The following is a 14,378-nucleotide window of genomic DNA, read 5'->3' as shown; positions in this document are numbered from 1 at the left end:
GCCTCCTTGACCCGTGTGGAGCTGGCCCATGCGCAGTGCTGATGCGCGCAAGGAGTGCCGCGCCACGCAGGGGTGTCCCCCGCGCAGGGGAGCCCCACGCGCAAGGAGTGCGCCCCGTAAGGAGAACCGCCCAGCGCGAAAGAAAGTGCAGCCTGCCCAGGAATGGCGCCGCCCACACTTCCCATGCCGCTGACGCCGCTGACGACAACAGAAGCGGACAAAGAAACAAGACGCAGCAAATAGACACAGAGAACAGACAACCGGGGCAGGGGGGACATTAAATAAATAAATAAATAAATCTAAAAAAAAAAAAAAAGGACCTGCTATAGTTTGCCATGTGGAACTAAAAATATTAGAAAGAAAAGAAAAGGTGAAGAAGATTTAAACAATAATAATAATCTATATGACCTTAATAACAGTTATGAAACACTACACCCAACTATTGCAAAATACATATTCTTTTAAATCCACATGGAATGTTTACCAAAATTGCCCATAAAACTAGGCCATAAAGCAGACTCAGTAAATTTCAAAGGACTGCAACTATACAGAGTCTGTTCTCAGATCAAAACACAATTTAAAAAATGAGTAACAAAAGATAAATAAAAATTTCCAAATATTTGGAAATTAAGAACCACACTTCTAAATAGCCCAGACATTTTCTAGTTATCATTGTGCTATTTCCATAATGTAAATTAGATTTTACAATGGAAATTATGTTTTGCTAAAAAGTAATGAAAATAAAATATATCAAAAAGGATAAAGTGCAGCTTAAGCAGTGATTAGAAGAAAATCTATAGCTTTAAAGATACATTAAAGGACTGTGAGAAGATGGTGATGAACTAACAGGCAGAGTCAAATGTTCTCACGAAAACAATGGAGAAAAAACCAAAAGCTGTCCGAGGGACCTGCTTTGGGGATCAGCAGACCACAACAGTACTACACCACTCCCAGGAGGGTGAGGGACAGAGAGACGAAGAAGCCGAAATGACAAACCTGAGCTACAAAGCCCTGGGGTGGCCAGGAAGAGCTCCTCTCCCCCACCCCCAAATATTAAGCTGGGGTAAAACACTGACCTCACTGCAGCTGATTGAAAGGGGAGCAGACATCTTCCTCCCTGTCAGCTGTTTCAAGGGAAAGGGGAGAGTGAGATCAGGGTGAATTCAGTGAATTCAGCCAGCAGAGACTGCTCTGAATCTCCAATCTGGAGAGTCAACACAGGAACACAGGAAAGCCAAGACATACACCTCTGTGGAAAGGTGTGCTGACTAGTGCCATCTGCTGGCCAGTCTGGAAATTGCATTGACAACAACTGTGCTCTCTGTATCCAACCCCTGGGAGAAAATCTGCACCCCACTAGTGAGTTCCTGGCCTGATTTTGAAAACTTTAGCTGGAAAATTTTAAAGACTGAGAATAAGTTGAACCAAATATCAAAGAAGAACTGTGAAAAAAAAAATAGGCAAGAGGGAGAAATTAACCATTAGAGTAAATTTACCAACATATTCAGATGTCTAGACTTCAGCAAAAAAAATAACAAGCCATACTAGGCTTGTTATACAGGAAGAGATGGCCCAGCCAAAAGAACAAACCAAATATCCTGAAGAGATACAGGATTTAATACAATTAGTGATAATCACTCTGTGGGAGGAAGGGCGCCCGGCTTGCCACAGAAGCAAACGGTGCGGCAAGAGGTGATACCGCCTCTGCCCACTGGGCCTAGATAAGGTGACTACGCCTGACTAGGCCTTTGCTGCTAGCGGCTGGCCGGCACCGCCCTCCCCCTTTCTATCTCCCGCCTAGCCCAACATCCGGCCAGCTCTCACTCCCCCTTTCCCCTCCCCTATTCCAAACCTCTCAGCCAGCCCTCTGCCTAGCAACCGCTTACAATCACCTATCAGGAAGCAGTACCCGCCCGCACCTATCAAATCCCTCCACGCAGTCCCTAACCCTATAAAGCTGTGTCCCCTTCCGCAATAAACCGGACTTGCACACAGACCTAGCCGCCCCAGCCGCATCACTCAACGCTCCTAAATCACTTGACAAAATTTAAAGTAAGTATGACTAAAGAAATAAAAGATATTAAGGGAAGCCGATTTGGCCCAACAGATAGGGCATCCACCTACCACATGGAAAGTTCAAGGTTCAAACCCAGGGCCTCCTGACCCATGTGATGAGCTGGGCCACACACAGTTCTGATGCACACAAGGAGTGCCGTGCCATGCAAAGGTGTCCCCCACGTAGGGGAGCCCCACGCACAAGGACTGTACCCCATAAGGAGAGTCGCCTAGCGCAAAAAAAGTGCAGCCTGCCCAGGAATGGTGCCGCACACACGGAGAGGTGGCGTAGCAAGATGACACAACAAAAACAAGACAGATTCTAGGTGTCACTGACAAGAATACAAAGCGGATACAGAAGAACACAAAGCGAATGGACACAGAGAGCAGACAACTGGGGGGGGGCAGGGAAGGGGAGAGAAATAAATAAAAAATAAATCTTAAAAAATTTTGAAAAAAGGATATTAAGAAGACAGTGGGAGAGCATAAAGAACAATTCGAAAGCCTGCAAGGAAAAGTAGCAGACCTTATGGGAAAGACACAATGGATGAGATTAAAAATACATTAGAGACACAGAAGAGCAGATTTGAAATTGCCTGAAAACAGAATTAGTGGTTTTGAAGACAGAACATCTAAACTGGAAAAGACAGGGGAATGGGAAAAAAAATGGAACAGAGATTCAGGGAATTGAATGACAATGTGAAACTCACATTACTGGTGTCCCAGAAGGAGAAGAAAATGGAAAAGGGGAAGAAAGAATATTTGAGGAAATAATAACTGAAAACTTCCCAACCCTTAGGAAGGACATAAATATCAATATCCAAGAAGGACAACGCACCCCAAACCAAATAAATCCAAACAGATCTACCCCCAGACACCTACTATTCAGAACGACAAACATCAGAGATAAAGAGGAGTCTGAAAGCAGCAAGAGAAAAGCAAAGCATCATGTACAAGGGAAATTTGATAAGATTAAGTGCAGACTTCTCATCAGAAACCAGAGGTATGAAAAAAGTGGCATGATGTATTTAAGGTACTAAAAGAGAAAAACTGCCAGCCAAGAATTCTGTACCTGGCAAAGCTGTCCTTCAAAAATAAAGGTGAGTGCAAAGTCTTCACAGATAAAAAATGAGAGAATATGTAACCAAAAGACCAGATTTGCAAGACATACTAAAGGGGGTGCTGCAGCCTGAAAGGAAAAAATAAGGGTGAGAGATTTGAAGAGGAGTTTAGAAATGAAGATTAGGAAGGGTAAACTAAAGGATAAGCAGACAGACAATACAATGAAATGACAACATAGAGCCAAAGGACAAAATGGATGAAATAAGTAATGCCTTTACAGTAATAACACTGAATGTTAATGGATTGAACTCCCCAATCAAAAGACTGATAGAATGGATAAAAATATATGAGCCATTGTATTAGTCAGTCAAAGGGGTGCTGATGCAAAGTACCAGAAACCTGCTGGTTTTATAAAGGGTATTTATTTGGGGTAGAAGCTTACAGTTACCAGGCCCTAGAGTCCATCTCAAACTACCATAAGAGGTACTTTCTCACCCAGTCATGTGCCACATGTTGAGCAAGATGGCAGGCGATGTTTGTGATGGTTCAGCCTTCTTCTACCTCTGAAGACTCAGCTTCTTCCAATATCAGTTGTAGGCTGGGATAAGTCTTGTCTCTCTCCTGGGGCTTGTTTCTCACCTAGGTTCAGCTGCAGCTGTAGGCTATCAGGCTCATTCTCTTCCTGGGGCCTCCACTTTGTCTATGGAGTTGTCTTTATTCCTCTGTGTTCTTCTCCTACGTATTTATTTCCCAGGGCTCCAGCATCAAAACCCAAACTCTCTCCTCTGCTGTGTCATTTTCTCTGAGTCCTTGCCCACCAGGGGGCAGGGACTCAACATCCTACTGACGTGGCCAAATCAAAACCCGAATCTTAATCTAATCAAGTGAAAGTGGAACCTCTGACTCTAATACAATCTAATCCACCCAAAGGAATAGACCAGTTTACAAACATAATCCAATACCTATTTTTGCTACAGTCATCTACATGTTGTCTACAAGAGATCTACCTCAGACATAAGGACACAATCAGATTAAAAGTGAAAGGCTGGATGGGAAGTGGATTTGGCTCAACTGATGGAGCATCTGCCTACCATGTGGGAGGTCCAAGGTTCAAACCCAGGGCCTCCTGACCCATGTGGTGAGCTGGCCCATGAGCAGTGCTGATGCATGCAAGGAGTGCCATGCCAGGCAAGGGGTGTCCCCCACATAGGGAAGCCCCACATGCAAGGAGTGCACCCTGCAGTGAGAGCACAGCCTGCCCAGGAGTGGCACCACACACACAGAAAGCTGATGCAGCAAGATGACACCCCGAGGCCACTGACAAAAATGCAAGTGGACACAGAAGAGCATGCAGCAAGTGGACACAGAGAACAGACAACGGGAGGGCAGGGGAAGGGGAGAGAAATAAATAAAAAATAAATCTTTAAAACAAAAAAGTGAAAGGTTAGAAAAAGGCATTCCATGCAAATAGTAACCAAAAAAGAGCTGCAGTAGACCAGATAAATGTAAAATAACATTACAGTATATGGACAATAATTACTCAGTGCAACTGGCAAATTGTTCCTGTGACAGTATTCTGCATTTTTTTTCATACAAAACACACACTTGCTTTTAATTGATGAGGGCTGCAAAAGAGATATACTTTTGGATACTACATTTTCTTTACCCTTTTTTATTCATACTCTTTAAAATAATCTGGATCAATAATGATTTAGCATTATTACTACTAAACAAGATTTTTAGCTCTTCTACCTCATAAAATTATGAGTTGGAAAATTGTTATCTTCCGTAATATTCATTCTAATAAGATGCTAAGAATTCCTAAAAGGAATTTGATTATCTAGAAAGAATTATGGCCTAAATGGAAATTAAATAACTAAAAAATAAACTAATAATTTATTCATTCTTAGAGATTATGTCCAATAGTTAAAACTACAGTATAAAAATTAGTTATGTTATAATTAATTTCTACTATATTAGAATTTTTATTTACAAGTATTTATTGCTATGCCATCTATTTTTATAATTATGTTAAATCTAACCCAGCCTTGCACTCACGTTTAAAATTTGTAACTTCTTTCAGTCTATTTTTCTATTTATTTTACAATTTTACAATAAAGTACTTTTTATCCACTAAAAAAGCCATTGATTATATACTTTGGATAGATTATATGGTATATGACTATATCTCAATCAAACTGCTTAATAAACAAATAAATAGTTGTGTAAGAATAGCCAGAAATAGCAGTTATGTATAGCAGGGGGAGCAGAGAGGTTTAGAGGTGAGGAATTTTGTCTGCTTTTTTATTATTATTATTGAAATAATGAAAACACTTTAATAATGATTCAAGTGACGAATGCACAACTATGTGATTATACCAAATACCACTGATTGTACACTTTGGATGAATTGTATGATGTATTGTATGACAAGGACTTTGTTAAATGGATAAGAAACTGCTTTACCAGCGCAGGCCCCATAAATGGAACCCCAGATGACTTTGATGTTTTGGGGTATCCTAAAGACTTCCAGGACATTGTCTACAACTCCAACTCTGAATTTCATGTGCAACCCTAACCAACACTGCAATTCCTCTGCCTCACCATTCTGTGAACCACCTTCCAATGTCTGGCACACCCTTGCTCAGTAGCGATGTTCACTTTATTCACACACTCGAGCCACGAGAACTGAATTTACCTGTGGGTCCTTTGTGGTGCCATCGCCTGGATTTGCCATAGTTTTGTAAGGCTCTCCTCATAGCTGCCGCCTTTAGAGCTCCATTCTCCCCTCTACTATAAAAAGAGAAAGAGCTTGTTACCCTGCTTAATAATTAAATTCATTTAACTCTAAGTCCATGATAAAGGCCCTCTACCAAAAGAAACAAAATACAAGTGTGTGAAGAATGATGTAAAAATGAAATTTATAATCACAACTCTTTACAGAAACAATTAAAACTAAAAATTATGAACTGCAAATAATGTGTATCTTCTTCACAAGACTGTTAATCTTATCCTCTTGCTGAAAACTGTTAGTTTCTATAAGATCTCCGTGTTGATTTAAAACAATAGATGTCAATTCTTTTCTTGGAACTCTAAAAGTTTTAATTCAAATTTAATTTCCCAATCTAGAGCAATAAATCTTTCTACTAATGGGTAACCATTGGTCATTTTCCAGAGGCTTTCCTTCCTATTCTCAAGTCTTATTTTTCCAGTGATAATGTAATCAGAACTTGGTCTTGAGATGAATGTGGGGTTTTTTCAATTGCACAGCAATTGTGTTTAAAATGGGTGCTTTGCTTCCAAATTAAGACCTAATACTTATTTTTGTGACATTTGCAATTAAACGTCCGTATTAACTTATACACACTGCATTTTTCATTGGGACAACATTCTATCATTCATATAAACACCTTTCAGTGGTATTTTTTAAATGAATCTTTAAGGTCCTTGTTTTATTTCTTTTCCTCAATTCTGTTGAAACGTGGTGACCATAAACTGAACGTGGTTCAGGCTGAGCCATTGTGATTTTCTTCCAACGTGGCCGAGGATTAGCAAAGACGAGGTAACCGTATGGTGAGGCAGGCATGAGAAGCAGGGCTGGGACCCCACCAGGCAATGAGCAAACTCAAACCCGAGCAGGGTCAAGCAGGAGGCCCAGCCCCTCCTGAAGGCCAGGCCCCTCTGGCTTGGAGGCTGGTTTTCTCAGTCTCTGTTCCAAGAGCCAGTGGTTGTGAAGCAGTGACAAGGCCAAGACTTTACCTGCTTCGTATACAGGGATTCTACCAAAGATTTCCTTTGAACACTGCAAAAAAGGCTTAAAAGTTACCAGTGGAACTGCCCATCATCAAATTTGATCAAGGTAATTAAGAAGTTTTTCTGGGCTGGGACCCACAAGGTACAAATACTCTGCTCTCCTCACCTTCTGGGCATGTTCCAAGGTCGGCAAGGTCTGGGGACTTGCCCTGTCCAATGAAATGTGGACAGAAGCACAAGAGACACAGGGGAAACTTTACAAAGTCAGTGGGTGGTTTCCATGGAGATGGACCCCACGCAGAGCGCTTGCCAGCCCAGACATGGAGCCCAAGGGAAACTGAGCTCAAGGTGTCAAGGTGCAGGCTGTTTGTTCCTGCAGCTTAACCCGATTAGAGTGAAAGAAACCTCTGTTTTTTGAGGCCACATCTCAGCGATTTAGGCTTGTTCTCTGCAGGATAATCAGCCCATCCCAACTGGCACAGAAACATATCTCTATTGTTTTCAGCCACTGAAATTTCTGGAACTGCTTGTTTCTGTACCAAGATTCTCACTGAACACAGACTGCTCATAACCTACCTGGGGTCATAAGATAAACTTACAAAAAGTTAAACAACATGACAAGAAAATTCCAGAGAGGCCACAAGGTTATTTATTCCTTTGAATTCTAAGAGTCTAGAGGGAAAAACAACCAAGGAAACCAGAGAAATGATAAAATGCGAGCTCGGTCTTAGGGGTCGGGGGGGGGGGGCGGGGAGAGGGAACTCTAGGCGGGTAAATACGGAGGGGGCCGGCAAGAAGAGAACATCGGAAGAGACTTGATCCCGGAAGGTCGGTCACTGAATCGACTCACAGACGAAGCAAACCAGGGGAAGTTTCGGAGCCCCGAGGCAGGCGCGGCGCGCGGGACGCACGAGGAGCAGCGCCTCCGCAGAGCCCGCCTCCACCCGGCCCGGGGTGCGGGGTGCCGAGCCCCAAGGAGGGGGAGGGGGAGAAGGGCGCGGCGGAAACGGGGAGGGGGGGTGAAGGGGGAGGGAGGGTGGGGGGCGAGTGGCCAGAGGAGTAGGGCAAGGGGGGAGGAAAAAGTAGGCGGGCGACAGGGAGGGCGTGGCTGCGGGGAGTGGGCGTGGCCCGAGGAGGGAAGGCGTGGCTGCAGGGAGTGGGCGTGGCCTGGAAGATTGGGGCGCAGCTCGAATGGGGCGTGGCCGGAAGAGAGGCCTGGACACCGGGGCCGCGGCGGGGTAGAGCGTCGGTCTTCCGCCTCCTGGCGCCCGGCCCGCTCCCTGAGGCACGCGAGGACCTCAGGGCGAAAACCCTGCCCTGGCATGTCGGCCTCTCGCGGGCCCCGCCGCCCCGTTCGCCCGACAGGGAGACCTACCTCGCCGGGTTGCTCCTCTGAGTCACACCGCCGGGTAGGAAGGAGTACGGGGTAGACCCGAGCCGCGGCCCCGCCCTCCGCCTGCGCAGGCGCAGTACATGCAGTCCGTCGCGGAGACGTCGCGGCGCTGGCGCACTCCTCGAGTCCCGCCCCCTCGGCCCTCGGCCCCGCCCACCTCCGCGGTCTCGGGCGCGCTCGTGGGGTCCCGAACGGGCGTGGTGGGGATCGCGGGGAGTATAAATGGGGCGGGGGCATCGGGGAGCCTCTTGCTGTCCTTTAGGCCGCCCGCGCGCCTTTCTCTCCGCCTGGCCATCGGAAGTAAAGTGGCTACGTGTGTTCAGCCAAGGGGAAGTTTGAGATTAAAATAAAGAAGGCCACGTCCGCGCCCGTTATGGTGTGGAAGGGGGCGTCCTGAGGTCCCCAAAGGGCAACAAAAAGAGCTGCCTCGACCGCGGCGGAGACGCTTCCGCGGGGCTGAGCAGGGATCTCTGCTGCGGGACGAGGAGGCGGGGGCTGGCACGTGGGTCGGGAAGGAGAAGCGCCTCCGAGGGCGAGGCCACAACCTGGGCAGAGCGCAAGGCAGAGGGACCCCGGCCCACTCCAGAGAGGACTCGCAGCGGGTCCACCCTCAGGCTCTGCCAGGTGTCCAGGGGGTCGGGTGGGAAGCCAAGGAGCTAGGCCGAGACGTCCACGAGGCAGAAGTCGTCTGCCCTTGAGTCTTGGAAGACTGACCAGGCTCTGGCCGCACGTGGGCTGAGTCCCCCGTGGGCTGAGTCCCCAGGAGCCCCTCAGTGCCCCAAGGGGGCGGCCTCACTGGAGAAGATACCATTTGAAACATTGCTACACCTGTAAGAGGCAGAAAATGTGAGCCACAATAGAGAGGAACAACAGAAGTTAGCGACAAGGACCTTAAAATTAGGAAAACTGACAAGTTAGAATCTTTAAGGAAAAGTTGGACAAAAAGGATAAAATGGAAAATTTACATAGAATGTTGGGATATATATTTTTTAATCAAGTGAACAATCTACGACTGAAAAGTAATACAATGTCTAAAAGGACAAACACATTGGATGACTTTAACAGCAGGCTAGACCTGGCAGGAGGAGCAATGAACCCCAAACGTGAAGAATTTATTTACAGGCACACCTCGGAGATGCTGTGGGTTCTGTTCCAGACCACTACAATAAAGTGAATATCTCAGTGAGTCACAAATTTTTTGATTTCCCAGTGCATGTGAAAATTACGTTTATACTGTACTGTAGTATTTTAAGTGCAATAGCATTTATGTCTACATATATATCTGTATATATAGACATAATTAAAATGAGACATGAGATAAGGAGACACTATTGGAAAAATGGCACTGATAGACTTGCTTGACTAAGGGTTGCTACAAACCTTCAATTTGTAATAAATGCAATATCTGTAAAGCACAAAAAAATGCAATAAAACGAGGTAGGCTCGTATCTGACCTGTAGCACTGAGATAAAAGGAACAGTAAAATGAATAGTGTAAGAGATTATGTAAGAAATAATCAGAAAGCTTAATGTATGAGTTATTGGAGATGTGAAAAGAGAAAGAGTGATTGGAGTACAAGGAATAGCTGAAGAGAAAATAGATGAGAATTTTTCTAAGCTCAGTAAAATCTAAGAATTTATACAAAGAAAACCACACATAGTCACATCATAGTAAAACTAAAATGTTCTTTTGGTAATTGTAACAAATCCACTGCTAACGCAAGATGTTAATATGGGAACTCTGTTTTATACATGATTTTTCTGTAAACCTACAACTTCTCTAATTAAAACAAACAAACAAAACGCTTGCTGCCCTTTGTTTCAATGAAGTTGAGTTCTACCCTCTCTTCCCTGGAAGGGAAGGTACGAATAAATTCATCTTTGCCTGCTTAAAATTAAAAAGTCAATGAGAATATTGTAAAAGCAGTCAAAAGTAAAGGATACATTACTTTTATTTTTTAACTTATTTTGTTTTTATTTTTTATCTTTTTTGTTGTTTACTTTTGTTTTTCCTCATTTTTTTACTTTTTTTTTTACCTTTTTCTTTTGTTTTTTTATCTTTTTTTAACTTTTTTTTTTTTTTATCATTGGGATACATCACTTTTCAAAAGCAGCAAGACCACTGTCTGGTTTGGCAGCAGTTATGTAAACCAGAAGATAATTAAATTATACCTTTGAAGCATTAAAAAAAACTACCCTTCTATAAATCTAAACTGAATAAAAGTATCCACCACAAATGAAGGCAAAGTAAATTCATTTTCAGATAAGTCAGAGAATCTGACACCAGCAAATGGCACTTAAGAATAGCTGAAAAGTCCTTTCACCTGAAGTAAAATAATCTCCAATGGAAGGACAAAATTGCAGGAAGGAAAGAGTACTAGAATGCATAAGCAAATGGATAAATGGTTTTAAAGTTTTTGCTTAAAGCAGCAATAATAATGACTTGTGGGCTGTACAGCATGTAGAGGTCTTGCCTTGACAACAGCAGTGCAAAGGGCAAGAGGGGAGTAAATGAGTTAAACTATTGTAAGGTGCTGTACCCTTATTAGGACACAGTAAAAGTGTTGTACTTGCATCAGGGAGAAGCAAATAGGCCAAGGGAGCATACTGAAATCTCCAAGGTAACAATAAAAATGCAGTGGCAAAAAACTACAAACAAAATAGACTGAAATAATAAAACCTCTTGGATTAATACAAAAGGCAGTAAAGGAAAACTCAAGAAACAGAATGGATAGGACAAATGGAAAACAAGTAGCAAGATGGTGTAATTAAACCCAACTATAATTTTTTTAAACAAGTCAATTTTATTGATACATATTAACAAAGCATACAATTCATCCAAAGTGTACAATCAATGGTATTTGGTATAATCACATAGTTGTTCATTCGTCACTTGAATCATTATTAAAACATTTTCATTATTTCAGTAATAATAAACTAAAAACAGACACACAGGAAAATTCTTCACTTCTCAATCTCTCTATTCTTCCCCTGCTCTACAGAGCTGCTATTTCTGGCTATTCTTGCACAATTTATTTATTTGTTTATTAAGTAGTTTGATTGAGATATATTTACATACTGTAGCAGTTTGATAAGGTTATGAATTTCAAAATAGATATTGGATTATGTTTGTAATCTGATCTGTGCCTGGGCATGATTAAGTTATGATTAGGGCTTTGAGCCACGTCATTAGGGCCTTAAGTCCCTTGGTGGGTGGGGACTCACAGATAAAACACATGGTAAAGGACGAAGTTGAGGATTTTTGATGTTGGAGTTTGATGTTGAAGTCTTAAGCTGGAGCCCAGAGAAGTAAGCACATAGAGGAAAAAGAAACAAGCCCTGGGAAGAGAGGAACCCTGAGCCCAGGAAGAAGCAAGACCCAGGAAGGGAGGAACCCAGGAAGCCTGAACCCTTGCAGACATCGGCAGCCATCTTGCTCCAACACGTGAAAATGGACTTTGGTGAGGGAAGTAACGTATGCTTTATGGCCTGGTATCTGTAAGCTCCTACCCCAAATAAATACCCTTTATAACAGGCAGTAGATTTCTGGTATTTTGCATCAGCACCCCTTTGGCTGACTAATACACATACAATACAATCTATCCAAAGTGTATGATCAATGGCTTTTAGTATAATCACAATGCGGTGCATACATCACCACAAAAAAATTTAGAAAAATTTCATTACTCCAAAAAGAAAAATTCCACACCCCTTAGCAGGCCTTCCCCAACCCTACATAACCCTTAATCTAATTTCATCTTTATAAATCGATTTATATCTATATTTTATAAGATGGAATCATACAATATATATAGTACTTTGTGTCTGGTTTCTTTCACCTAGCATAATTTTTTGTCCGATATTAACATCTTGTAGTATAAACATACATTTCTTCAGTTTCAAAGAAAGATGGTCTTACATATACAATTTAACCCATGTGCATATATCACATGAGGGTAACTAGCAGTATACACCCAGTAGTGGTATTGCAGGGTCACATAGCAAATTTATATTCAACTTCTTAGGAACAGCCAAACAGTCCTCCACAGTGGGTGTGCCATTCTATATTCCCACCAATAGTGAATAAGTGTTCCTATCTCTTCATAGCCTCTCTAACACTTATAGTTCCTTCTTTTTAATAGTGGCCATTCTGACAGGTGTGAAATGATGCCTCATTGTAGCTTTGATTTGCATTTCCCTAATCATTAGTGATGTTGAACATTTTTTCATGTGTTTTTTCACCATTTGTATTTCTTCTTTGGACAAATGTCTGTTCAAGTCTTTTGCCCATTTTTAAAATTTATTTAATTTATTGATGTATATCACTCATACATAAACATAAATGAACAATAAGTGTATAGTTAATAGTTGTGAACTTACAAAACAAACATATATAGCATCATACAGGACTCTCATAACTCACCCTACCTTCAATACCTTGCATTGTTGTTAAAACTTTTTAACTAATGATTAAAGAGCTTTGTCAAAATATTACTACTAACCAAAGTATTTTCCCCCAACCAACCCTATTATTATTATCTTTATATCATTTATTTATATGTGAATACACATAAACAATAAGTATAGTAAAAGTTGTGAACTTACAAAGCAAATATGCATATCATCATACAGGGGTCCCATACATCAACTCTCCACCAACACCTTGGGTTGTCGTGAGATGTTTGTTACAAATTATGAAAGAATATTATCAAAATCTTACTACTAATTATAGTCCTTATCTTACATTTGGTGTGTTTTTTCCCCAACCTACCCTATTAATATTTTCAAGTATATTTTTTATGACAGAAGTTGTAAACTTATAAAACAATCATGCACATGTGCAGAATTCTCAAACAACACCCCTCTATCAACATACCACACTGTGGTGGAACATTTGTTATAGATAATATCATCTGATTGTTACCACATCCATAGTGGACATTTGTCTTTTGCCCATTTTTTAATTGGGTCCTTTTTATTGTTGAGCTGTAGTACCTTTTTATATATCATTGCTATTAAACCCTTATCAGTAATGTGATTTCCAAATATTTCTCCCATTGAGTCTGCTGTCTTATCATCCTTTTGGCAAAGTCCTTTGTGGTGCAGAAGTGTTTAATTTTGAGGCGGTCCCATTTATTTTTTCTTCTGTTGCACATGCTTAGGGCATAAGATCCAAGAAACCATGACCTATCATGAGGTCTTTAAGATGTTTCCCTACATTTTCTTCTAGTATTTATGTCCTGGCTTTTATATTTACGTCTTTGATCCATTTTGAGTTGATTTTTGTAGGGGGAGTGAAATAGGGGTTCTCTTTCACTCTTTTGGTTATGTATATCCAGTTCTCCCAGCACCATTTGTTGAAGAGACTGTTTTGTCCCAATAACATGAATTTGGTTCTTTTATCAAAAACCAGTTGGCTATAGAAGTGAGGATTTATTTCCAGACTTTTAATTATATTCCATTCATCAATGTGTCAATCTTTATGCCAATGCCATGCTGTTTTGATCATTGTAGCTTTGTAATGTGTTTCAAGTTCAGGCAGTGAAATTCCTCCCACATTGCTCTTCATTTTTAGAATGATTTTGACTATTCAGGTGTACTTTCCCTTCCAAATGAATTTGTTAATTGCCTTTTCTATTTCTGTAAGGTAGGCTTTTGGAATTTTTATTGGTATTGCATTGAATCTATAATCAGTTGGGCAGGGTGGACACCTTCATGATATTTAGTCTTCCAGTCCATGAACACGGAATGTCTTTCCATTTGTTTAGGTCTTCGGTGATTTCTTTCAGCATTTTTTGGTAATTTTCTGCATATAGGTCCTGTATTTATTCGGTTAAATTGATTTGTAGGTATTTGAGTCTTTTGTTGCTATTATAAATGGAATTTTCCCCTGATTTCATCCTCAGATTGTTCAATACTAGAGTAGAGAAACATTACTGATTTTTATGTGTTGATCTTGTATCCTCCCACTTTCCTGAACTAGTTTTTTTTTTTTTTAACTCAAGTAGTTTTGTCACAGACATTTCAGAATTTTCTAAATATCAGATCATGCATTCTGCAAATAGAGTTTTACTTCCTCTTTTCCTATTTGGATGAGTTTTCTTTCTTTTTTTCTT

General features: G+C 41.5%; 1 pseudogene; it reads right to left on the bottom strand.

The window, feature by feature from the left end:
• Positions 1–8,331, bottom strand: part of LOC131278778 (protein arginine N-methyltransferase 2-like) — a 77,940-nt pseudogene extending 69,609 nt beyond the window's left edge.
• Between the last annotated feature and the right edge of the window lie 6,047 nt (positions 8,332–14,378).

The sequence above is a fragment of the Dasypus novemcinctus genome, chromosome 6 (assembly GCF_030445035.2).
Source record: "Dasypus novemcinctus isolate mDasNov1 chromosome 6, mDasNov1.1.hap2, whole genome shotgun sequence".
NCBI lineage: Eukaryota > Metazoa > Chordata > Mammalia > Cingulata > Dasypodidae > Dasypus > Dasypus novemcinctus.
This window is presented reverse-complemented; position numbering and strand designations above follow the sequence as displayed.